General features: G+C 48.9%; 1 long non-coding RNA gene across 1 annotated transcript; it reads right to left on the reverse strand.

The window, feature by feature from the left end:
• Positions 1 to 2,122: 2,122 nt before the first annotated feature.
• LOC118679054 lies at positions 2,123 to 10,185 on the reverse strand. Its single transcript, XR_004975101.1, has 3 exons — positions 10,066 to 10,185; positions 4,934 to 5,032; positions 2,123 to 2,408 (listed from the first exon to the last, which is right to left on the reverse strand). It is a non-coding gene; the product is annotated as an uncharacterized LOC118679054 (long non-coding RNA).
• Positions 10,186 to 26,678: the final 16,493 nt, after the last annotated feature.

Genomic DNA, 26,678 nt, shown 5'->3' on the forward strand with positions numbered 1-26,678 from the left:
CTGTACTATGTGTGGGAATCCTCCTGCCCTCAACTACTTCCTGGTTCTACAATAGTGTTTATCATGTTATAGTAACTATCCATTCACTCTGTACACTTAGGACACCTCCAAAGGTATTCGTGTTGGAGACAGTGTTTTACATGAAAACTAGAGGCCCAATGCATGAAATTCGTGCAAGGGGCTTGGCCCTCGCATCCCCAGCTTCATTGAGAAGGTTGTCTGGAAGGTCGTTTGGCTGTCCAGTCTAATTAGCATATTATGCTTTTATTATTATAGATACAGTTTTGGAGGCAGATTGATTTGGACTGTTTTTGTCCTTGTTGTTAAAAGGATAAAGTATTATCCTTTATCCTATCTAATAAAAGAGAAACATGCAAATTGACCATAACCCCGACACCTTTCCCATTGGCTAATCAGCAGGATATGCAAATTAACTGCCAACCAAGATGGCAGCCGGCAGCCACGCAGCTGAAGTGAACAGGAGGCTTGCTTGCTCCAGTGACGGAGGAAGCCAATGTTCCCTGCCTGCCGCTGCTGGGCTCTGAGCTGCACTCTAAGCAACTATGTTGCAATTATAGAAGCTAAACAAGCTCCAGAGACCTGCTTTCAGCCAGCTTCAGCCTCAGAGCTTAGAGCTGCTGTGATGGCAACAGAATTTCAATTATAGAAGCCAAACAGACCCAGAAACCTGCTTTCAGCCCTCAGAGCTGGAGCCAGCTCTCAGCTCCAGTGACAGCTATAGAAGGTAAATAAATCCCAGAATAAAAAAAGAAAAAAAAAGAAAAAAAGGAGAGGCTGGGAGCCTAAGTTGCCCTCCAGCCTGAAAATGGCTCTCAGGCCCTCACCCAGACTGGCCAGGCACCCCAGTGGGGACCCCCACCCTGAAGGGGGTGTGACCAGCTGCAAACAGCCATCAGCCCGTCATCCAGGCTGGCCAGGCACCCAAGCGGGACCCCCACCCTGATCCGGGACACCCTTCAGGGCAAACCAGCTGGCCCCCACCCGTGCACCAGGCCTCTATCCTATACTACAGGCAGGGCAGGACAGTGTGAGCTGCCATCTGGGCCCCATGTGCAGCCCTGGGCAGCAGGACATATAAGCCCCGCCCCCATCCAGGACCCCTGTGTGCCACCTGAGCCCCCAGCCGGGACCCCCATGCCGCCTGAGCCCCACACTGCTAAGCCTCGCCCCCAGCTGGGACCCTATGACTATTGGAGAGCAGGAAAGTGCTGCTGGGCCCTGGGTCGCTGTGGTGATCCTGCCATCGGTAAGTAGAAAAGTGCAGCCTGTAGGCAGCCCCTAGCTGCGCCTGATCCGGGAACAGGAAGGCAAGCCCAGCCTGGGGGCAGCCCCAAACTTTGCCTGCTCCCCAGTTGCCATGGTGATCCGGGAGCAGGAAAGCCCGGCTTGCAAGCAACACCCCCATCCTGGCCATAGCTCAAGGGAGAGTACAACATGCAGTGGAGGCCAGGAGCCTGAGAGATCAACACAGAGGGGCTCCTGCTCCAACCTCCATGGTGTGGCTGGGGGCAGGCCCCCAGCAGACACACACACACACACACACACACACACACACACACACACAGGGGACGCCTGCTCCGTGCCTCTGCTGCCAGACTGTGGCCATCAGTAGGACATCCACTGAGGGCTCCCCGGACTGTGAGAGGGGCAGGCTAGGCTGAAGGAACCCCACCCCCCAGTGCACGAATTTCGTGCACCAGGCCTCTAGTATATATATATAAAAGCCAAGTGACAAGAACGACCAGAATGACCAGAATGACCAGAATGACCAGAACGACCAGTCACTGTGACACACACTGTGCCCGGTCAACAGCCCGATCAGGGGCAGGGCCTGCAGCCAACCTCCTGCATCCCCTCCCCCTGGAAGGCCCCAATCAGGGCAGGCCAACCGGGCCCCACCTGTGCATGAATTCGTGCACCGGGCCTCTAGTTATGTCAATAAAAGGAGATGATACACAATTTTAGGTGAGTGGATGTTGAGTAGTATTTCGCCCATGGTAGGGGAGCAATGGACAGGAGCTCTTATTCTCATCATTCTGTCTTTAGTACCTGGCCCAGCGCCTGATACAAAACACTCACCCGATGAAAGTGAAGTGGGAAGTGGTATTTGTTGGCCAGACTCTGCCATGGGCCACCCAGTATGGGTCTCTCCTTCCCCAGGAGTTCAGAGTAGCCCCTGAAGGGAACACATGATCTTCATGAGTGTTGCTGCTCTGGGGGCAGAAGCAGGAAGTTCTGGCCACAGCGTGGGCTTCAGGGAAAGCCGTGGTTCTTCTCTAAAAATGGGTGGGTTGCTGGCATGGCCTTTGTCTTTGCATTCCCTCTTGTTCCACTTGCTCTGTGGACGTGCTGCCAGAGGTTGAGCAGCGACCTTGTGACCATGAGGACTGAATGAAACAAGAGATAGCCTTGAACAGCAGTCCTAGACTTCTGGCATTTAGAGTCTTTGTTTCGTGAAATTATAAGCCCCTCATTGGTTTAAGCTACCATTTGTGGATTTCTTTTATATTTAACTTTTATTTTATTTTATTTTTTTTCTGTGTTTTTTTTTTAAATATATTTTTATGATTTCAGAGAGGAAGGGAGAGGGAGAAAGAGATAGAAACATCAATGATGAGAGAGAATCATTGATCAGCTGCTTCCTGCATACCCCCTACTGGGGATCAAGCATGCAACCCTGGCATGTGCCCTTGACTGGAATTGAACTCAGGACCCTTCAGTCCATAGGCCGATGCTCTATCCACTGAGCTAAACCAGCTAGGGCTTAACTTTTATTTTTAAATAAATCTTATAAAATGTATTTACTTATAATTTTTATTTATAAATTTATAAATTTAATTTATTATAAATATTCCATTTTATTTCTACATTAAATTCCATCCAAAAAATCATTAAATACTTTAGATTAGATTAGATTTAACAAAACACACATAAGACTGCAAATAGTAACATATTGGTAAAAGAAATTAAATATCATCCCAATTAATGGAAAGATATATCATGCTTATGAAAGACTCACAACTGATAAGATGACTGCTCTCTCCATGTTAAAACTATAAATTCAACTCAATATCAATCAAATTCTCATAGACTTCATTGTACAGTTTGACAAGTTGTTTCTAAGCATAGGACTTAGCGTGGCCAAGTTCTTAAGAACAAGAACATTGGAGGACTTACACTATCTGAACTAAAAACTTTCTATAAAGCAACATTAATTAAGACTGAAATATTGAAAAAAAAGAGACTGAAATATTGGCATAATGATAGACAAATCAATGGGACAGACCAGTGAGGCTTAGGTAGTCAACTGATTTTTGACAAATGTGCCAGAACAATTTAATGGAGAAAATGGTGCTGGAACAACCGAATAAATGTGTGTGTGTGATGGGGGGGGGGGGGGGGGGAGAAATGGTGGGGAGGAGATGGGGGGAGGGACTTGGTCACTACTTCACACCACATAAAAATTTATTTGAGCAGAAGAATAGATCTAGACCTAAAATATAGAACTCTAAAGCTTCTAGAAGAAAAAAATAGGAAAATATTTTCATAATCTTGGTATAGGCAAACAGTCTTTAGAAAGGGCATGGAAAGTGTTAACCATAAAGGAGAGAAAAATAATAAATTGAACTCTATAACTATTAAAGACCTCTTTACAAGACCATTGAGAAAATAAAATGCAAGTGACAGACTGGGAGAAAATATTTCCTATATGTATATTTGACAAAGGAGATCTGTCATATATAAAGAACTCCTTCAAATTAATAATAATAAAAAGACTAACAACTCAAAAAAAAGAGCCGAAACGTTGAAGAGATACCTCAGGAGGGAAGACCTGTGCACGGACAATAAGCTCATGAAAAGATGCTTAGCACCAAGGAAGTGTAAACTGGGTCTATCCTTTCACACCCATGTGTATGGCTGACCCTGGAAAGTCTGGCCACACTAGTGGTGAGAAGCTGGAGCAACTGTGGTTCTCATGCTTTGCTGCTGCCAGTGTGAAGTGGTAAAATGAAAAGTTTCTGATAAAGTAAAACATACACCTATATGTAACTCAGTAATTCTACTCCTAGGTATTTGTCTTAAAGAAATGAAAACAGCCCGGCCAGTGTGGTTCAGTAGTTGAGCGTTGACCCATGAACCGGGAGATCATGGTTCGATTCCCGGTCAGGGCACATACCCGGGTTTTGGGCTTGGTCCCCAGGAGGGAGCATGCAAGAAGCAGCCCATCAGTGATTCTCATCATTGATGTTTCTATTCCTCTCTCCCTTCCTCTCTCTGAAATCAATAAAAACATATTTTTTTAAAAGTGAAAACATGTTTCCACCAAAAGGCTTGTACAAGAATGTTTACAGCAATTTATTCACAATAGCTAAAAACTGGTAACAATTCAAATATCCATCAACAGATGAATGGATAAACACGTTGTGGCCTATTCATACTTAGCAATCCTGAAGAATGAATTACTAATTCATGCAACAGTGAGAATGAATCTCACGATAATTATGTTGAAGGAAAGAAGCTAACATGAAAATGTAAAGCTAACACAGCCCCTCTTCAGATACTGATCTAGATTCTCTGGGGGGTGGAGGACACGAAAATGTTTCCACATATGTAAAGTTCAAGTACAGGCATAAACTTAATGGATTGGCAACCACTCATCCACTTTCTGTCATCAGAGATTAGGATTTACAGGAAGGGGATACAGTAAGTTAAAAAAAGTTCTGTTAAAGGTATCATCTCACTGAACTACAGAATGACTCAGCTAGCATGCTGGCTATTGGAAAGCACAGCCCACAGGCGTAGGGAGGAATGCAGGCATGGGGCTGTCTCATAGGGCACATTCTCTGCCTTCCTCTCTCTTTCAGAACCTTCACGATGCTCCCAACCCCCAGTGCCCCCAACCCAAGCCTACCATAGACGGCAGACTCCTTCAGGCCTCCGAGTTCCCTGGAGTCTGCTGTTTCCAGTCGATGTTTTCCATACCGCTGTCATTTCTGCACATGTATGATATCTATGGAACCAATATCCGCGGAATTAGGTAAATCATATTTTTCAATGTTGTTAAATGTCCAAATTAAAATGTGCCTTCTACAATTGTTTTTGCATTTCACCCATGGTGAGGACCATGCTCGCAGGGAGCTGACCACCCTTAGCTTGGGGTATGGAGAAAGATACCTGGTTGAATGAAATCATATCTATGTATGGATGGCTGCAAACCAATACTTCCCTAGCTATCTGACCCTGCATCACTGTCTGCATTTGAGGTCCCTGAACTATGCTCCCTTCCTTCCTCCTCTCCAGAAGCTCAGTTACCCTTCTCCCTCCTCTACTTTGCAGAGGTCGGGCAATTCTGAATCTTTACAAGGGGCTGCTTCCTTGAACCTGGACTTGACAGATCATGCTTATTCTGCGTGGCCTTTGCAGACCAATCCCAGTCACAGGTTTGCTCACCTGCTTCCCATGTGTGCCCACTGGCCTTCGCAGGGCACACACATCATGGGCACTGAGTCACACTTGCCCGTCCACCGCCCCCCCCCCAACAGCTCAGTGTCTTGCACAGACCTCTCATATTATCAGCTTCTAGACCCGACGATGCCCACAAGTTTCCTCACGCCATTTCTATTTCCCTCACTTTGAGTTCCAAAGATTCCCTAATTATTCAAGACACACACACACATGCACGTGCATACACATACATACACACACATGCACGCACACACGCATACGCATGCATACATACACGCACGCACGCACATACATACACATGCGCGTGCACACACACACACATACACACGCACGCGCACGCGCACACACACATTTCTCAACAGTTTCTTTGGCAGCCAGGGAGTCTGCTGGTGGAAGCTGGTTAGGAGGAGGAGAAGAGCTCTTATAAAGGAACTGAGTTTTTGATAAGTAGGTTTCAAATCAGACACAGCCCCTCCCTAGATACTGATCTAGATTCTCTGGTGATGGAGGACATTTCTGGGCAGGTGGCCTGGCTGGCTCTCTGGTGGCAGCGCAGGTGCTGGGACGCTCATTTCTACTCACTGGTGTGTGCACCACTGTCTTTGTTGCTACTTCAGCCTTGAGAGCACGTACCAGGGGCGTGGGTGGGAGCACCTTGTATGAGACAGACATCCCCAATTCACAATGAAGTGCTGGCCTTGGAGGTAACCATCCCCATGGTGCCCTGAGGACTCTTGTATACCAATGTTCACCATAACCAGCATCCAATTTGGGGGGACAAAGATGGACTTCAAGCTTTCTCCATCACACCCCTTTACTTGGTGACTGAATAAACACTGGCTCTAGGCAGAAGTAGCCACGTCTTTGTGATTCCTACCTGCTGCTCACTAGGCCTTCCTCCGTGGGTCCCTGGTGCTCTGGCTCCTGCTTCTCCCAGCTTCCCCTGCCAGATCCCATCCCTAGCTCCGCTACACAGAACCTAGCCCTCACACCCGACCACTAAGCACACACACAGGGAAAATGTTTGATGACTTGTTTAGTGGAAAAAGCATTCACCTGTAGATAACTTATGATGATCTGTAAAGTATATGCATGCAATGAAAAACAGGCTCGGAGAAAACATGTAAAAATAAAACCTGGGATGACTGATTCTTCATGTTTGAAACTCTATTACATGTACAATACGTGTTTGAAAGCTGCATTCTTCAAAATCGGGCTAAAATACATATAATGTAAATTTTGCCATCCTAACCCCTTTAAAGTGTACAGTTCAGTGGTGTTAAGTTCATTCACATTGTTGTGCAACCAACATTCAGAACTCTTTTCATCTTGCAGAACTGAACCTCTGTCCCCGATAAACAATAACTTACCGTTCCCCCTCCCCCAGCTCCAGGCAACTAGCGTTTACTTTCTGTCTCTGTGAATCTGACTATTCTAAGTGCCTCATCTAAATGGGGTCCTACAGCACTTGTCCTTTGTGACGGGCTCTTTTCACATAGCATAATGTTCTCAAGGTTCATCCATGCTGTAGCATGGACCAGGAGAACATCATCCTACATGAATAATATTCCATTGTATGTATAGACCACATTCTTTTAATCCACTCATCTGTATGGACACTCAGGCTATTTCCACCTTTCAACTATTGTGAATATGCTGCTATGGACATGTGTGTGCAGATACCTCTTTGTGGCCCATCTTTTCATTCTGTGGGTATATACCTAAAAGTGAAATTGCTGGGTCATATATTAATTCTATTTTTTAATGTTTTAAAAATTAATTTTAGAGAGTGAGGAGGGGGGAGAGAGAGAGAAACATTGGTGTGAGAAACACTGATTGGTGGTCTCCTGTATGTGCCCCAAGTGGGGATGGAATCTGTAACCGAGGTATATATCCTGTCCTTCCAGTGCTCTGTCTGGATGATGCTCTGACCAACTGAGTCACACCAGCCAGCCCATGGTAATCCTATTTTTAACTTTTGAGGAACCATCATAACTGTTCTCATTCCCACCAGCAGTGCACAAGAGCTTCAATTTCTCCCTGTCCTCACCAAGGCTTGCTATTGTCTGTCTCTGTTTTGCTGATAGTAGCTCTCCCAAATGGTGTGAGGTGGCATCTCATTGTGGTTTTGATTTTCATTTTCCTACTGGTTAACGATGCTGAGCATCTCTTCATGTGCTTATCAGTCTTTTGTGTGCCTTCTTTGGAGAGATGTCTATTCAAGCCCTTTGCTCATTTTTATTATTTTTTAATTTTTAATATATTTTTTATTTATTTCAGAGAGGAAGGGAGAAGGAGAGAGAAAGAGAAACATCAATGATGAGAGAGAATTATGAATTTACTGCCTCCTGTTCACCCCACACTGGGGATTGAGCCTGCAACCTGGGCATGTGCCCTGACCAGGAATCAAACCGTGACCTCCTGGTTCATAGGTCAATACTCAACCACTGAGTCACACCAGCCAGGCCATTTGCTCATTTTTAATTGGGTTGTTTGGGTGTTTTTTGTTGAATTCTAAGAGTTCTTTATTTATTTTGGAGATATATATATATATATATATATATATATATATATATATATATATGTATATATATATATTAAAAGAGAAACATGCAAATTGACCATACCTCCACTACACTCACAAGATACACCCACCAGCCAATCAAAGTGACTATATGCAAATTAACCCAACCAAGATGGCTGCAGGCAGCCAGGGAGCTGGAGCAAGCAGGAGGCGTGGTTGCCCCTGCGATGGAGGAAGCCAAGCTTCTCGCCTGCCCTGGCCGCCTATAGCCTCCGCTCAAGACAACAACGTTTCAATTATAGAAGATAAATAAATCCCAGATACCTGCTTCCAGCCAGCCTCCATTGGGAGTTTGGGTGGCTGGGGGCCTTGGCCAGCCTGCAAACAGCCATCAGCCACTCACCCAGGCTGGCCACACCCTCATGGGGTGAGGGTCCCTGCTGGGGGGCTTGGCCAGCCTGCAAACAGCCCTCAGCCCCTCACCCAGGCTGACCAGGCACCCCAGCGGGACCCCCACCCTGATCCGGGACACCCTTCAGGGAAAACCAGCCAGCCCGTGTACCAGGCCTCTATCCTATATAATAAAAGGATAATATGCAAATTGACCCTAACAGCAGAACGACTGGGAATAACTGGTAACTATGACATACACTGACCACCAGGGGGCAGATGCTCAATGCAGGAGCTGCCGCCTGATGGTCAGTGCTCTCCCACAGGGGGAGCTCTGCTCAGCCACAAGCCAGGCTGATGGCTGCCAATACAGCAGTGGTGGTGGGAGCCTCTCCCACCTCCTCGGCAGTGCTAAGGATGTCCGACTGCAGCTTAGGCCTGCTCCCCGCTGGCAAGTGGACATCCCCTGAGGGCTCCTGGGCTGCCAGAGGTCTGTCTGATTACCAGCTTAGGCCCAATCCCCCAGGGAGCAGGCCTAAGTCAGCAGGTGGACATCCCCCGAGGGGTCCCAAACTGCAAGAGGGCACAGGCCGGGCCGAGGGACCCCCCTGAGTGCACAAATTTTTGTGCACCAGACCTCTAGTATATATATGGAACTCAGTGTGGGCTTTTCATGTTTGGCCCTAAATATGTTGAAATCGTTTTCTTCTATTCCCATTTTGTTGAGTGTGTGTGTGCTTTTTTAAATTTTATTGAAGTAACATTAGTCTACATGAACATATAGGTTACTTGTGTGGAGTGTGTTTGTTTTATCATGAAAGTAGGTTAAATTTTATCAGTTGCTTCTTCTGTACCAACTGAAATGATCATGTGGGTTTTTCCTGTCACTCTGTTATTAGGGTGTATTACATGGATTGATTTTTATATGTTAAACTAGATTTACATTCTAGGAATAAATCTCACTTGCTCATAGTATATAATTCTTTTAAACTTACATTTTTTTAAAGAGAGAAGTTCATTGTTGAAGACAGTGGTTAATGAGAAAACAGACTCTTGAAACAATAAAGAAAAAGCTACAGCCTTTCTAACTAAAAGGCTGCAGTGAATTCTACAATGAAAACATATCCTATCCCCAAAATATGGGGTGTGGTGCCCCTACTCCCGACATCTAGGGTGCATGGCTGATCCCGTTAACTTTCTCTGTAGAACTTATGCCTCCTCGAATTAATTCCTGGCCTCCAACTTTCAGCATAGGTGAGGAAAGTTAACATCTAACAAGATCAACATAGATAGAAATGAATGTCTTAGAACTTATTTCCAGTAAGAGATCGGTCTCATATAGCTTCACCCTATTTATTGCCTAATTTCAGATTTTGTTTCTTTTAAAGTAGAGTTGAATTTTACCACTGGGAAAGAAGACCCTCAGGGACCATTTTACAGATTAAAAAACCAAGAGTCCCAAGGAGTAGAGTTCTTGCCCAAAGTACGGAAAAGGGTCTGGAAACCAGGTCTTCCGACTCCCAGCTGGCCACAACCCAACCGTCCACATCTGTTTGCATGATAGTATGAAGAAATGTGAAATTAAAATACCGTTTTAGACCATCAGGCTGAAACAGAACTCGATAAACCAGGTGGCTTATAAACAACAGAAATTTATTTCTCACCCTTCTGGAGGCTGGAAGCCCAAGGCAAAGTGCGGCAGTTTCAGTGTCTGCTGAGAGCCTCTTCTCCTGTGTCCTCACCCACTGGACGAAGAGGCAGCTCCCTGCCGTCCCTTCTGTGAGGGCACCAATCTCACTCACCAGGGCTCCACCCTCATGACCTAATCACCTCTCAAAGGCCTCAATTCCAAACACCATGACATTGTGACTTAGGATTTCAACATATGAATTTTAGGGGGACACAAATATTTTCAGTCCATTGCAAATACAATTTACATAAAATCCTTTGAGTCATTCAATTTTTTTGTTAGTCATTCTTTCTGTGGCAATAATTTTCTATAATTATATGATATTTGCTTCCTAGGAGTTTTAATTACAATGTTAAGGCAAACATTCTTTTAGTGAGAAGGAAAAAGGACTAGACTATCCATGTAATTATGATCTCATCATACTAGCATGAAATTCCTGTAAATTGGATTTGGAAAGTTGCTTTTATTTAAAAATGGGGAAAAAGAAAACATCTGTAATACTTTCAACAATAAAGATAAATTTAAAATACATTATTATGAATCTCAGAGATTTATTGTATTAAAATGTATTCTATATTTATCCCCTTATGGAATTAAATCATTGCATACCATTTTAAGTGCCCTTCAAGGAAAATGTAGCAGGAAATTTATGAAGGCAATTATATTGGTTATTTTAAAAAATATTTTTATTGATTTTTACAGAGAGAGGAAGGGAGAGAGAGAAACACTGAAACATCTTTGGATCGCTGCCCCCTGCATGGCTTCTACCAGGGATCGAGTCGGAAACTCAGGCATGTGCCCTGACCGGGAATCAAACCGGCCACCTTTTGGTGCATGGGATGAAGATGCCCAACCAACTGAGGCACAACAGCCAGGGCCATGTTAATTATTTTTTACGAGTTATAGATATTTCCAAATATTTAATCATATGCTTAGACAGCAAACACACATTTAATTGATTTTTAAATATGTTAAATTTCAGACAATAAATGAAGCATGCTAAAGAAAACATTATTTATCAAATATTTAGTTAAAGTACAATTAACTTTGGGACAAAGGCTCAGGTTTTCAAGTCAGAGAAGGAAGCAGTCAGACGAGGATGCGGCATTTCCCCCACACAGGCCCATGCTAAAGGGCAATGGAAATTCCATGTCAAGATCCCAGGGCCTTCGAAAGGCAAGGCTCCCCAGAGACCTTCTCTAGATATTCAGTTTGCAGCCTTGGTCACCATGTCACATGACCGTCTCCTAAGCCAATCGGATTTGTGTGGAGAAAGCCGGGTTTTCCTGAGCCTTCCTCAAGGCTGGTCCTGTCACCCCCCAGCCAATCGGTGAGTCCCAGCAGCAGGGTTTGCTGGCATCAGTCACAGGAGCAGGTTGGCTTCTGCAGACTTCCCATTGGCAATCCGGAGGAATCTCTACAAGGAGATATTATTTTAAAAGACAGTGAACGGTCACGACCGCAATGCCCTCACCCATCACTGACCTTCATCACTGCAAGGACATTCCCTCACTGAACTGTGGAGCCCTGTGTTTGACCACGTTATATGTTTGGAGGATGAGCATACCACCTACAACCGGCCTTAAGGGAAACAGGAGGTCAGACATTTTACCACTGCCTGGGCAGGCTGCCCCTCAGGGCGTCTGAGCCTTTTTTCTGTTCGTAAGCCAGTTCACCTTCCTGTTGTGCAGACTTCCTCACGGCGGTCCTCTCGTCAGGCTCGGCTCATTTATCCACAGAAACTCCGTCTGCTCCACGCGACTGGTACCCCAGAGCGTATTCCATTCAACACTGTATCTTTCCAGGTCTTAGGACATTGCAACTTTCTGGCAGACTAAGCCTCAGGTTCCAGCAGAGAGTCTTCTCTCAGTTACAGAAATCCACTTCCCAGGCGCTGTGACCCAGCCTCATACCCCTCACAGCATTACCCACGCCCCAGCCCCACCACACACACACACACACACACACACCATATAAACTATATGACATATACACGCTGTGTAAGCTATATAACATGTGTATACACAGGATTCACACACATACACACACTTTATAAGCCATATGACACACACTGTACACACATGCACATACTGTATAAACTGTGTAACACATAGAATACACACACATACACACACTATACACATATATGCACACAGGATACGCAGGTGTGCGCACACTATACACATATATGCACTCCATCAACTATATAACACACAGGATGTGCACGTGTGCACACACTATACACATATATACACTCCATCAACTGTATAACACACAGAATACGCACGTGTGCACACACTGTACACATATGTACATTCCATAAACCATATAACACACAGGATACACACACGTACACACTATACACATATGTATACTCCATCAACTATATAACACACAGGATACGCACTCTATATAAAACTAAGCCCCCTGTCCACTGTGCTTCCCCAGTGCCACAGTCACACATGTAGTGGTAATTCTCTACTCTTGGGTGGAATTTAGAATCTCTCTCCGCTCCCGACCCAGCCTTTTTAAAGAAAATAGTATTTAAAGGTAAGTCAGAGTAAATGAGTCATGAGCGGTGGTCCTTATTTAATGGGCCACGAGGCTTCCTACACTGTCATGCGAGGGTGAGCATCTCCGGGAGCTGAACCATGGAGGGACAAAAGGAGTGAAGGGTTTCCGGGGTGGCAGGAGGCAGGACGTGAGGGTACCGTGACAGAAGGTGGAGCCAGTCGGCAAACCTTTGGTGACAAAGGTACAGGGACGTAAGTGGGTAGGAGGGGTCTTTCAAGACTTTGTATTTTTACCACAGAGACTCAAATTGAGCGATGGCTGGTGGGGACGCCTACCCATGAGGCGTTGGGGCGGGGCTGGGGGAGAGGAGAACCAACCCAGATCACGTCCCTTAGTGGGTGAGCAGCCTCTTCCAGCCACTTCCACGGGGGAGCGGAAAATCCCTTCACATTCAGCTAAGACCAAACCATTCCTGGGAAGCAGGGACCCCCATCAGCCTCCCCACCAGCAACCTCGTCGCTGCCTCTCAGCTGATACTTCAGTTCCAAGAGGCCTCTCCCTGGTCCTTCTGTGGCTGGCGGGAGCAGCAGCCTCAGCCCCCGCCCCAAGCTGGCCAGCGCCTTCCTGGGCCTGTTTCTCACAGGAAGAGGAGCTTGTCCATCAATGGGATGCATACACACACACACACACACACACACACACACACACACACATGCCCGCACGCGGGCTCCCGTGATGGGAGGGGAAGGCAGCTGATGATGGGCAGTTGCAGAGCTTCTTTGCGCTCACCCAGCAAAGGAGCCCTTCCCGCTGAGTAGAATAAACGCCCGCTCCCTGGGTGAGGTGGGAAGGGGACCAGAAGCAAATGCCCTGGCCAGCCAGGCCCTTTCCACTGCTCCGTTTCGCTTGTCTGCGGTGAGCGCAGACTCCCTCGGGGAGCTGACCTAGCAGTTGGCGAGACACCTGAACTGTCCACCTGCAGCCAGACAGCTGGGGAGCAGGAGCTGAGATGAGGGGGGCGCGTGCAGGCAGGAACTGCACCAGGTAAGCTGCCCAGGTGAGGTACAGGCTTGGGTTTAAATTATCCTGCTAGGAGGTGGGAGATTCAGAGGATAATTTGAGGGAAAGGACTTAGACGCATTACATCACTGGGCTCTACGCTTGTCTCTGTCCCGGCCGTGGGGCCTCCAGCGAGTCAGAACTGCAAGCGGTCCTGTCTCCTCTGAGAAGTGAGAGGCTCAGACCAGACACGTCTCCAAGTGCCCTCCTTCTGGGGCGTGTGCGGGCCACGGGGAGGCTCGGACCCCCTGCGCTCCTGGGGTGCCCTTCTTGGGCACGGTGCCGGGCTTCATGCCCACGTTTGACTAAAATCAAAGGCGTGAATAGGATGGTGCACTTTATGGACAATGTTTTAACTACGAGCTAAAAAAAAGTGGAAAAGAACTTCTCAGAACAACTCGGGAGAAAATCCAGTGCCGAAGCACAGCAGATAACACACCCGTCAGAAACAACCGCAGCAGCTGAGCCACCCCACGCTGTTTACCCTGAGCCCGCGGTCGGCAAACTGCTGCTTGTGAGCCACATGCGGCTCTTTGGCCCCTTGAGTGCGGCTCTTCCTAAGCCTTAGGAGTGCCCTAATTAAGTTAATAACAATGTACCTGCCTATATAGTTTAAGTTTAAAAAATGTGGCTCTCAAAAGAAATTTCAATCGTTGTACTGTTGATATTTGGCTCTGTTGACTAATGAGTTTGCCGACCACTGCCCTAAACCACAGGGAGAAGCAGACAGACACACGGAAAATGCAGGGCAGGTCTGGTGGGAATAGACATTCTAGCTCCGGCTCCGGCTGAACTGGTGCCCGCCAGGGGAAGCTTGTGGAGAGGGGCCTGCTGAGTTCACACCCCCCCCCCCAGCTCCCCCCGTGACTCGCTGTTTGTTTACTGAGGTCAAGTAGCAGGCACTCTGAGTTTCTGTGATAAACCTCAGCTAGATCCCACGGAGACAGCACCTCAGCCACGTGTCACACATAGAGCAGCCAATGCTTCTGGAATCTTCTGCCATCTCAACCTGGCTCAGAGGTCCTTTTTGAAAAATAGTCCACTTTTTCTAGCTGGTGGAGCCAATACTTCCTGTTTGAAGTTAAAGAAGTTGCTGAATCTCTCTGTGCCTCTGTCTCCATATTTGTAAAACAGGACTAATAGTGGGTCCACCTTACAGTCATTGTCGGGGTGAATGAGATAATATACACAGAGTGGTTTATATGAGGACCTGGGAAAGTCCTCAGGACATGTTAGCTGTTATGTAATTTCTTAGAAAAATAGAATTTATTTTCTACAGGGGTTTTAGGTTCACAGCAAACTGAGTGGAAGGTCAGATTTCGTGCGCAGCCCCAAGAGGGGCAATTTGGCACAACCGGTGGCCTGGACTGACACATGGTCACAGGGCGACCATCCGAAACGCCCTAACATGTCTCAGTGCTAGAGCGTGCCAGGCGCCATGCTTGCTCACAGGGCCTGAAGGGGATTCCTGGACCCAAAGGCCAAGGTGCCGAGTGCAGAAGCCAAGATGGTGATGGGGCTCCGTGTGCAAAAGGCCGAGTGCTACAGAGAGTGGCCACACGGCCTGTAAGCACGCAACGCCTCCGCCACAGCCGGGAAATGCAGAGGCGCCTCTGGGAGAGGGGGCCTCGGAGCAGGATCGCACCCTTCTCCACGCCTGGATCAGAGGACAGAGTCAGCTCCGCTCACCCTGCTCAGCTCCGTTCTGTGGGCGGGACCGGCACTGGGCAGAGGACCGAGATTGGCTCTGACCTGGAAGGGTGGATAACAGCATCGTTGTTACCCAAAGTGCCTATTTACATTAGGTTCATTTTGATATATTCATGGGTTTGACAGATGAGTAGTCACATGTGCCATCGTTATAGTATCATATAGAGTAGTTCCACTGCCCTAGGATTTCTCCGTGTTCTGCCTATTCATCCCTCCCTCCCCCCATCTCTGCCAACCTCTAATCTTTTTACTGTCTCCATGGTTCAGCCTCTTTTTTTGTTTTGTTTAGTTAATCCTTATCCAAGGATATTTTTTTCATTAATTTTTAGAGAAAATGGAAAGGAAGTAGGAAGGGGAGGAGAGAGAGAGAAACATGGATGTGAGAGAGACACATCATTGGTTGCCTCCTGCACAAGCCCTGAACCAGCTGGGGTTTGAACCTGCAGCCTAGGTACATGCCCTTGACTGGGAATCGAACCTGTGACCCTTTGGTGTGCAGGCCGATGCTCTAACCACTGAACCTCCGGCCAGGGCCATCGTTCAGCCTTTTCAAGAAGGTCATGTAGTTGGACTCGCCCAGCAGTGGCCTTTCAGATGGACGCCTGTCACTGAGTAAATGGGCATGAAGGTCCCTCCAGCACCGCACACTGTCCCGCAGCTGGCGGTATCCGTTACTCCTCCGGCTGTTGGATTGTTTCGCAGGCGCGCAGCTCCCAGAGAGCGCAGCCCTGGAGGGACGAGGCCAGTTGGTTCTGTGAGCCACACGCGTGAGCTGAGACGGGACCTGTCCGTCTGGCGGGAGGAGCCCCACACCGCCAGCTGGAGAGCGGCTCCGCTGGGCAGTGAGGGGACGAAAGGGGGAGGGAGCAGTGGTCGGCTGGGGTCCCCGGGAAAACTCCTCCCAGGAAGACTGGGCTTGGGCTGATCCAGGGATGGGAAGTGTCCAGGCCGGAGACAGGTGTGAAACCGCGGCAGGTGGCCACTGACCAATTGAGAAACGCACCGGCCCAGGGCATGCACCAGAGCAGCTCCGGGACCGAAGACGCGGGCGGGGCGGTGGGGAGAAGGCGCCAGGGCAGGACAGCGCGCGGGAGAGGCAGTGTGGGGCTGGGGAGGGAGGTGCCCGGCCCGAGGGAGGCCGAAGCGTCTGTTCCAGAATAGAAGGTGGGGTGGGACGGAGCCGGTGGGCGTGTAGATTAATGTGGTTATAGACTCTGAGGCCGATTTGTTGGCGACCATTATTCTGCCGTGTTTACAGATGGGGGATCGGTGCTCCAGGAGGAGGGGAGAGGCACCACCCTGGAGAGATACACACGTAAAGTGTAGACAGAGGGTAGGTGGCTGGTTGTCAGGTAGACACACGCGTGCACACACATGCCACATGCACACACGCATGCCACACACGTGCACATGCCACATGCACGCGCACACACGCCACACGCGCACACACACGCCACACGCGCGCACACACATGCCGCATGCACAGGCTCATGCACGTGGATGCTCCCATCGGGGACCAGCTGGTGGTGCGCGCAGGCAGAGGGGCCACTGTGGGGAGGGGAGGGGTGGGGGGGCACCGTAGGAGCCTGGTGAGCACAGAGACTGAGACCGTGGCTTGGCTCCCTTCGCAGCTGCTCCCCAAACTCAGAGTCTGAGGGCACGGGGACCCAGTGCAGCGTGGAAGGTGTTGCGTTCCTGGGTGCTAAGGGTGCTAACGCTGAGCTGAGTGGCAGGTGAGAGTCCCAGACGTGTGCTGGGCTCCGGGCTCTGCTCCCCATCATTCCTTTAGCTCCACAGCCCCCGGAGGCAGTGGGTTGTTATCCCACCTCACAGAGGCAGACACCGGGGCGGAGAAGGAGGTGCCCAGATCACACCACCGAGAGCAGAGAGCTGGATTGCTCCCAAGGAACCCCCATCTCACCCCCTCCCCCACCAGACATGGGTACCAGCTGTGGGGTGCCTGGGCCAGCGGGCAGGGACACTGCCTGGGAAGGTGTTAGACCTGCAGACTCTCCACTCCGCCCACACCTGCGGCCTCTGAGATCTGACATGGAGGGAATGACACACTGTTCTCCAGAGCCCCGCGATCTCCCGGATTCATGCCTTAGCCCATGATCTCCCGGATTCATGCCTTAGCCCGCGATCTCCCGGATTCATGCTGAACCCGGAAACCACTGCTCTGGGCTGAGCAGCTGCCGATGGGATGCTGGGCACCCGAGCCCATTGCACTCAGCAGTTTCACCACCTGTACTGAGTGCAGAGCACCTTGCCTTCCTGAGGTCCGGCTCTGAATCTGGACTCTGAGAGACTCCCCCACATGCAGACAGAAGGGCAGAGGCCAAGGTGGGGCAGACCTGGAGGCCCTCACTTCAGGTAATTGTTTCAGGCATTAGGCATCCCTGAGTCTCTGCCTGGCCCTGGGCCAGCCTGGAGATAGGTAGCTAAGGACCTAACATACAGGAACGCCACTTTCTCCAACTCACTCAGCAGTGCTGTCTGCTCTAAAGCAGATCTGAGCACATGGGCGGCCACTGCCAGCTCCCAGTTCAGCCAAGGCCGCCCTGCCCGTCCTACACACCCCTGTTACCCACCATCTGGGCAGGAGAGATCAGCGAGCTAGGAGTGGACAGAGGTCGCAGTTCACTGCAGCCTCAATAGGCGCCTGAAGACACACAACTTACTGCGGCGTGTGTCACGCCCTTGACCTGTCCACACACCTGCTGCTGAAGTAACAGTGGGCACGTCTCCGTAGGAGCACATCTAACACCCCCACAGCGAGAGGGAAGGAGCAGGCGCTCCTGCCACAGCCCAGACCCTGCGCACAGGGGCTCCAGGAGAGCAGCCTTGCTCAGTGCAGGGGAGTCTTACCACGGACCCCTCAGCAGACGGGACTTCCTAGTGTTTAACTCCTCACGGCCTCACGCCCGCCAGTCACACACGTCGTGGAAACCCCTTCTCTCTAGCCACAGAGGAACTGGTGTGAGAGGAGTGCTTAGGAACTATTTTGGTGAAACTTATGTGAAGGCCCTTTTTGGAGGGGCGGGGGCAATGTGTTCTGCACATAGTAGGTGCACAATTAAGGAGGCGTGATGGCTGCTGCCGTGCTTCCTGCCTCTTGATTGGCAGGGGCACCAGCTTGCTACTGTTTGGATTCTTGCTATTTTGCGATGATAGCCGTTCCTTGTGTATCCCTGTGCACCAAGCATGGGCTAGAAAACGGGCACCAAAGAGGAACGAGTCCTCCCCCCTCGCCTTCCAGGAACTGACAGCGCAGACAGCTGGACCAGCGACCCTGGCTCCACGCACGTGCAAGGAGAGGGACAGGCGCCTGCAGACGCCGGCAGTGTCCAGGGCTCACGCAGGCCCCCATCTGACCCTGATGATGTCTTGGGAGGGAGGCAGTCAAGACCGTGATGCTGGTTTTAAAGACAAGGAAACCCGAAGGCTCTCTGGTTAAGGACAATTTCTCCAAATAAGATCTGTCCAGCAGCTTTACAGGTGGTGACCACAGCGTTGCGTTCGGAGCCAGTTCTCTCCCTCTTCCCCGCTGCCCAAGAGTCGCTTTCCCCGGGGCTGCGCACTGTGGGAGTGGAGGCCTGGAGGCCATCCCGGCTGACTTCCTTGGACAGCGGCCTGTGTCCCAGGCCCTCGCACGCTGGCCGGCCAGGCGTTCTGAGTGATGCTGCGCTGCAGACAGGTGACCTGGGTCCCGGGTCAGGAGGCTGGGAGACTGCGTCTTGGCTGCTTCTGCGGAGGGGACGGTGAGCCAGCGGCCTGGGGCCTAGCCCTCCTCTGGCCCCACTCCCCTCACCTCCCGGCGGAGACCCTCAAGTGTGCGCAGTGCAAGGGCACAGAGCAAGCACCGCTTCACACGCTGTCCCTGTGGCGTCAGGCTGTCCCATCTGGCAGGTGGTTTAGCCCCCATTCCAGCCAGGAGGGGCTGAGGCCTCAGTCCGAGTCAGCGGCTGGAGCTGGGGCTGGGGCTGGGGCTGGAGCTGGGGCTGGGGCTGGGGCTGGGGCTGGGGCTGGGGCTGGGGCTGGAGCTGGGGCTGGGGCTGGGGCTGGGGCTGGGGCTGGGGCTGGAGCTGGAGCTGGGGCTGGGGCTGGGGCTGGAGCTGGAGCTGGGGCTGGGGCTGGGGCTGGAGCTGGGGCTGGAGTGGGTCAGCTTTAGATGAGGGTTCATTCCCAGTGACTCCAACCTGGGAGCAGAGGGTGAGCCAGCAGCTGGGCCCAGCACAGAGGAGAGGCTGCACGTGTCACCTGAGCGTGTCACCTGAGCGTGTCACCTGCGTGTATCTCCTGCATGTGTCATCTGAACGCAGCACCTGTATGTGTCCCCTGCATGTCACCCGCGTGTCTGAAATTGGAAAACGCTGAGCAGAAAGGAGTCTGACTCACCCGGTTTGGTACTGTGTTTGTTTTTCTCAAAAAATGTGACTGTGCGCCTTCTCTGTTGGCACTATGCTGTGGGTCGGAACCCGCCGGGTGCCAGGCACTGCTTTGCACTCAGGTCTCCCCGCCAAGTCTAGTGGTTTCTCACTGGCACAGCTGTCTCCCCCAGGCAGCCCGGACACGGAGCTGGCAGGACCGGGAGCAACGGGCCGGCCTCGCAGCACGAGGGGCTCCGTGTGACAGCCCGGGGGGGGGGGGGGGCGCGCAGGTGCCTCTCCTTTGCCGTGTCCCCCCCTCCCCGGCTCAGAACAGCTTCGTTGGCGACAGAGGACCCTCACACCAGAGCCTCCTGATCAGCAAAAGCTGGAAAGGCCCTTCTGTCAGGGCTGCGGAGTGTCAGCCTCCAGAGTCATTACTCTCCTGTCAGCCCAGGGCGTTGGACGGGCGACAATGGAGCTCTCTCTCCTCTCCCCCTGGGGGCCTGCGGACACTGCCCATGGGGCTGTCGCCGAGTGAGCCAGGCCGTCACCGGGGACAAACAAGCGCAGGGCAGAAGGCGCCCTTGGGAAGAAGCGCGGGGGCACCCCCTCGGGGCCCTGTGAGCCCGCGTGGAAGGGTGACCCACAGACAGACGTTCTCAGAACTAAAACACCGGCTTCAGGAGAAGCCGCCCGCGTCTGCGCGCCTGGAGCTGCTGCTGGCCGATCGCCCTGTAGCGGCTCCGTCTAGCTCCCGGATTCTGCCAATTTACACCTGGATTTCCTTTCTCATTAGGAGGCCCGGCCCCTGGTGGGCTGAGGGGTCACTGTCCCCGCCGACGGAAAAAGAAAGCGGACCCGGCAGAGCGGCCGTTCCGTGGTCTCCACGCACCCCCTCTGCCCGCGCGCTGGACGTTCAGAGGAGAAACCCACTGGCAAAGAGGGGCTCCTAGTTCCTGACCAGCCCCCGTGTGCCCTGGCTTCCGGGTCTGTCTGTCCCTGCGTTGCCGCGACCAGCACCCCTCCCAGCCGGCGCTGCACCCTGCCTTCCTGCGGCTGTGCTCCGCGTCTTCGGGGCCACGCCTGTGCTGGGAGCAGCCGGGTTGAGGACCGGGCTTCTGGAGCCCCGCAGAGTCCTGCAGAAGCCCTCGCAGGGCGTCAGCCACATCTCCCACCTGCGGGGTGCGGGGGTGTCCGCGCTGACAGGCCATCCTGTGAGCATGCCCAGGGTCTCCTGGGGCCGCCCGGGAAGGGGCTGATGTGGACAGTGCGCGCTGGGCCGCGCACACAGCTGCCTGGCCCGGGAAGTAACCGCTGGTCAGAGCGCTGCTCCTGAGAGCGGGGAAGGAACCCGCAGCGTGGCTGGCGCTGCCCCCGCCTCCCTGCCCCCCGGACCCCGCGCCCACTCACGCTCTGCATCACACTCGACCTTCACGCCCCAGCCGTCCTGCTCCCGCCCAGCCCCTCCTTCCCAGAGTCCTGGAGGCTTGGCGTCCAAACCAACCATGGACTCCCGTGCTTGCCTCGCAGAGGGCTGATCTCCCTGCATGCGGTTTCCCTCCTTTCAGCCGCACGGAGCCCCGACGGGAGGCACTGGCACCATTTCTCGTGTTTCGTGTCTGAGCCCTCATGCTTGCAGACAGCAGGGACTGCAACGGGCTTCTCGCCCTCCCGTCAGCCCGCTCCCACACAGCGCCCCGGGGGAGGGGCGGCCCAGGCAGTGTCCGGTCCAGGGACAGTTAAGCCGTCCGGCTGCGTGGCCAGTGTCCGCGCCCCTGGACTCCCCGCGGGTGGTTCGTCCTGCCTGCCCCGGCTCCCTGCTCCTATGGGTGAGGAGGAGATTGATTCAGGCCGCCTGTAAGGTCTCTGCCAGCACTAAGATTCTGCCAATAAACACCTGGATTTCCTTTCTCATTAAAAAAAGGATGCTCTCTGGAATGTAAGCACCTCAAAGTTGCAGCACGGAAGGCCCGCCATCCATAGAGGGCTCGGCCCGCCCCTTCCCTCGAAGGCCAGAGGCCCGGTCACTGGAACTGAAATTTTCCTCCTTTACAATCCCACCCTTGTTTTTTTTTTTTTTTAATTTTTATTTATTTTTTTATTTTTTTAATTTATTGCTTTAAGTATTACAAAGGGTATTACATATGTGTCCATTTTATCCCCCCGCCCTAGACAGTCCCCTAGCCTCCCTATCCCCCAATGTCTTATGTCCACTGGTTATGCTTATATGCATGCATACAAGTCCTTTAGTTGATCTCTTACCCCCCTACCTCCTGCCCCCCAACCCCCCCCAGCCTTCCCGCTGCAGTTTAACAATCGGTTTGAGGCAGCTCTGCCTCTGTATCTATTATTGTTCAAAAGTTTATAATGGTCTCTATTATCCATGAATGAGTGAGATCATGTGGTATTTTTCCTTCATTGACTGGCTTATTTCACTTAGCATAATGCTCTCCAGTTCCATCCATGACGTTGCAAATGGTAAGAGTTCCTTCCTTTTTAGAGCAGCATAGTATTCCATCGTGTAGATGTACCACAGTTTTCTAATCCATTCATCTACTGATGGGCACTTAGGCTGTTTCCAGATCTTAGCTATGGTGAATTGTGCTGCTATGAACATAGGGGTGCATATATCCTTTCTGATTGGTGTTTCTGGTTTCTTGGGATATATTCCTAGAAGTGGGATCACAGGGTCAAATGGGAGTTCCATTTTCAGTTTTTTAAGGAAACTCCATACTGTCTTCCATAGTGGCTGCACCAGTCTGCATTCCCACCAGCAGTGCACAAGTGTTCCTTTTTCTCCACATCCTCTCCAGCACTTGTCGTTTGTTGATTTGTTGATGATAGCCAGTCTGACAGGTGTGAGATGGTACCTCATTGTTGTTTTGATTTGCATCTCTCGGATGATTAGTGACTTTGAGCATGTTTTCATATGTCTCTTGGCTTTCTGAATGTCCTCTTTTGAAAGGTGTCTATTTAGGTCCTTTGCCCATTTTTTGATTGGATTGTTTATCTTCCTTTTGTTAAGTTGTAGGAGTTCCCTATAAATTTTGGAGATTAGGCCCTTATCAGATATGACATTGGCAAATATGTTTTCCCACACAGTGGGTTTTCTCGTTGTTTTGTTGATGGTTTCTTTTGCTGTGCAGAAGCTTTTTATTTTGATGTAGTCCCATTTGTTCATTTTCTCTTTAGTTTCAAGTGCCCTAGGAGCTGTATCAGTGAAGAAATTGCTTCGGCATATGTCTGAGATTTTGTTGCCTTTGGATTCTTCTAGAATTTTTATGGTTTCCTGTCGTACATTTAAGCCCCATATCCATTTTGAGTTTATTTTTGTGTATGGTGTAAGTTGGTGGTCTAGTTTCATTTTCTTGCATATATCTGTCCAATTTTCCCAACACCATTTATTGAAGAGACTATCTTGGCTCCATTGTATGTTCTTGCCTCCTTTGTCAAATATTAATTGAGCATATTGGTTCGGGCCGATTTCTGGGCTCTCTATTCTATTCCATTGATCTATATGCCTATTCTTGTGCCAGTACCAGGCAGTTTTGAGAACAGTGGCTTTGTAATACAACTTGATATCTGGTATTGAGATCCCACCTACTTTGGTCTTTTTCAGGATTGCTGCAGCTATTCGGGGTCTTTTTTTATTCCAGATGAATTTTTGGAGAGTTCGTTCTAGATCTCTGAAGTATGCCGTTGGTATTTTAATGGGAAGTGCGTTGAATTTATAGATTGCTTTGGGTAGTATGGACATTTTAATGATGTTGATTCTACCAATCCATGACCACGGTGTGTTCTTCCATCTGTTTATGTCTTCCTCTATATCTTTTTTCAACGTCCTGTAGTTTTCTGAGTAGAGGTCTTTTACCTCTTTAGTTAAGTTTATTCTTAGGTAGCTTAATTTTTTTGGTGCGATGGTAAACGGGATTGTTTTTATAATCTCTCTTTCTGAAAGTTCACTATTGGTGTATAGAAATGCCTCAGATTTCTTGGGGTTAATTTTGTATCCTGCTACATTGCCAAATTCATGTATTAAGTCTAGTAGCTTTTTAATGGAGTCTCTAGGGTTTTGTATGTATAATATCATGTCGTCTGCAAATAAGGACAGTTTTACTTCCTCTTTTCCAATTTGGATGCCTTTTATTTCTTCTTCTTGCCGAATTGCAATGGCTAACACTTCCAGTACTATGTTGAACAGGAGTGGTGAGAGGGGGCATCCCTGTCTTGTTCCTGTTCTTATTGGAAATGGTGTTAGTTTTTGCCCATTGAGTATGATGTTGGCTGTGGGCCTGTCATATATGGCTTTTATTATGTTGAGGTATGATCCTTCTACTCCCACCTTGCTGAGAGCTTTTATCAAAAATGGGTGTTGAATTTTGTCAAATGCTTTTTCTGCATCAATTGATATGACCATGTGGTTTTTTTCTTTCAATTTGTTTATGTGATGTATCACGTTTATTGATTTGCGGATATTGTACCATCCTTGCATCCCTGGGATAAATCCTACTTGGTCATGGTGTATGATCTTTCTGATGTACTGCTGGATCTGATTTGCTAAGATTTTGTTGAGGATTTTGGCATCTATGTTCATGAGGGATATTGGCCTGTAATTCTCTTTCATTGTGTTGTCTTTACCTGGTTTTGGTATTAGGGTGATGCTGGCTTCATAGAATGAGCTTGGAAGTGTTCCTTCCTCTTGAATTTTTTGTAGTAGTCTGAGGAGGATAGGTTTTAGTTCTTCCTTGAATGTTTGGTAAAACTCCCCTGTGAAGCCGTCTGGTCCTGGGCTTTTGTTTGCTGGAAGCTTTTTGATGACTGCTTCAATTTCTTCCATAGTTATTGGCCTGTTGAGACTTTTAGATTCTTCCTGATTGAGTTTTGGAATGTTGTATTTTTCTAGGAATTTGTCCATTTCCTCCAGGTTGTCTAGTTTGTTGGAGTAGAGCTGTCCATAGTATTTTTTAACAATCATTTGTATTTCTGTGGGGTCTGTTGTTATTTCGTCTCTATCGTTTCTGATTTTGTTTATTTGGGTCCTCTCTCTTTGCTTCTTGGTGAGTCTGGCTAGAGGTTTGTCAATCTTGTTTATCCTTTCAAAGAACCAGCTCTTGGTTTCATTGATTTTCTGTATTGTTTTTTTGGTCTCTATGTCATTTATTTCTGCTCTAATCTTTATTATCTCCTTCCTTCTGCTCACTCTAGAGTTTTCTTGTTGCTCTCTTTCTAATTCTTTGAGTTGTAGAGTTAAATGATTTACTACCATTTTTTCTTGTTTTTTTGAGATAGGCCTGTAGAGCTATAAACTTCCCTCTCAGGACTGCTTTCATTGTGTCCCATAGGTTTTGGATTGTTGTGTTTTCATTGTCATTAGTTTCCAGGATGTTTCGAATTTCTTCTTTGATTTCATTGGTAACCCAATCAATATTTAATAGCATGCTATTCAGCTTCCAGGTGTTTGAGTATTTTGGGTTGTTTTTATTGTAGTTTATTTCTAATATTATGCCATCGTGGTCTGCAAAGACGCTTTTTATGATTTCAATCTTCTTGAATTTGGGGATACTTTGCTTGTGACCCAATATATGGTCTATTTTTGAATATGTCTTATGAGCATTTGAGTAGAATGTATATTCCCTGGCTTTGGGGTGAAGTGTTCTGAAGATGTCTATTAAGTCCATCTGATCTAGTGAGTCATTCAGGATTGCTGTATCTTTGCTGATTGTCTAGAGGGCTTATCCAGTGTTGTCAGTGGTGTATTAAAGTCCCCTACTATGATTGTATTGTTGTCGATCTCTCCTTTGATATCGTCCAGGAGTTTTTTTATGAATTTGGGTGCTCCTGCATTGGGTGCATATATGTTTACCAGGGTTATATCTTCTTGTTGTATTGATCCCTTTAGTAATCAATCTTATCTTATCTCTTGTTATGGCCTTCACTTTGAGGTCTATTTTGTCCGATATAAGTATTGCTACCCCAGCTTTCTTTTCCTTTCCATTTGCCTGAAAGATATTTTTCCATCCTTTCACTTTCAGTCTGTGTGAGTCCCTTCTAATGAGGTGGGTTTCTTGTAGACGGCAGATGTATGGGTCATGTTGTTTTATCCATTCAGCCACTCGATGTCTTTTGTTTGGAGCATTTAGTCCATTTACGTTTAAAGTTATTATTGAAAGGTACTTGTTTGTAGCCATTTCTGTTTTTGTGTGGCTGTTTTCTTTCTGAGCTTTTTATTTCTTATTTTTATACCAGTCCCTTTAGCATTCCTTGCATTGCTGGCTTGGTGGTGATAAACTCCCTTAGCCTTTTTTTGTCTGTGAAGCTTCTTATTTCCCCTTCAAGTTTGAATGATAGCCTTGCTGGATAGAGTATTCTTGGATTCAGTCCTTTGCTTTGCATCACTTTGTAAATTTCTGTCCATTCTTTTCTGGCCTGATGTGTTTCTGTTGAGAAATCATTTGACAATCTAATGGGAGATCCCTTGTATGTAACTTTCTGTCTCTCTCTTGCAGCCTGTAAGATTCTCTCTTTGTCCTGAACATTTGCCATGGTGATTATGATGTGTCTTGGTGTGGGTCTTTTCGGGTTCACCTTGTTTGGGACTCTCTGGGCTTGTGTGACTTTTTTCTTCCCCACCTCAGGGAAGTTTTCTGATATTATTTCTTCTAATAGGTTTTCTAATCCTTGTTCATCCTTCTGTTGTTCTGGTACCCCTATTATTCGTATGTTGTTTCATTTCATGTTGTCCCAAAGCTCCCTTAGGCTCTCCTCCTGTCTTTTAATTTTTTTCTCCAATTGCAGTACATTTTGGGTGTGTTTTGCTTCCTTGTCTTCTAATTCACTAATTCGGTCCTCCGCTTCTCCTAGTCTACTGTTGATACTTTCAATGGAGTTTTTCATTGCAGCTATATCACTCTTCATTTCTTCTTGGGTCTTACTT

This window comes from Myotis myotis, unplaced genomic scaffold (genome assembly GCF_014108235.1).
Source record: "Myotis myotis isolate mMyoMyo1 unplaced genomic scaffold, mMyoMyo1.p scaffold_m19_p_22, whole genome shotgun sequence".
NCBI classification, from domain to species: Eukaryota; Metazoa; Chordata; class Mammalia; order Chiroptera; family Vespertilionidae; genus Myotis; species Myotis myotis.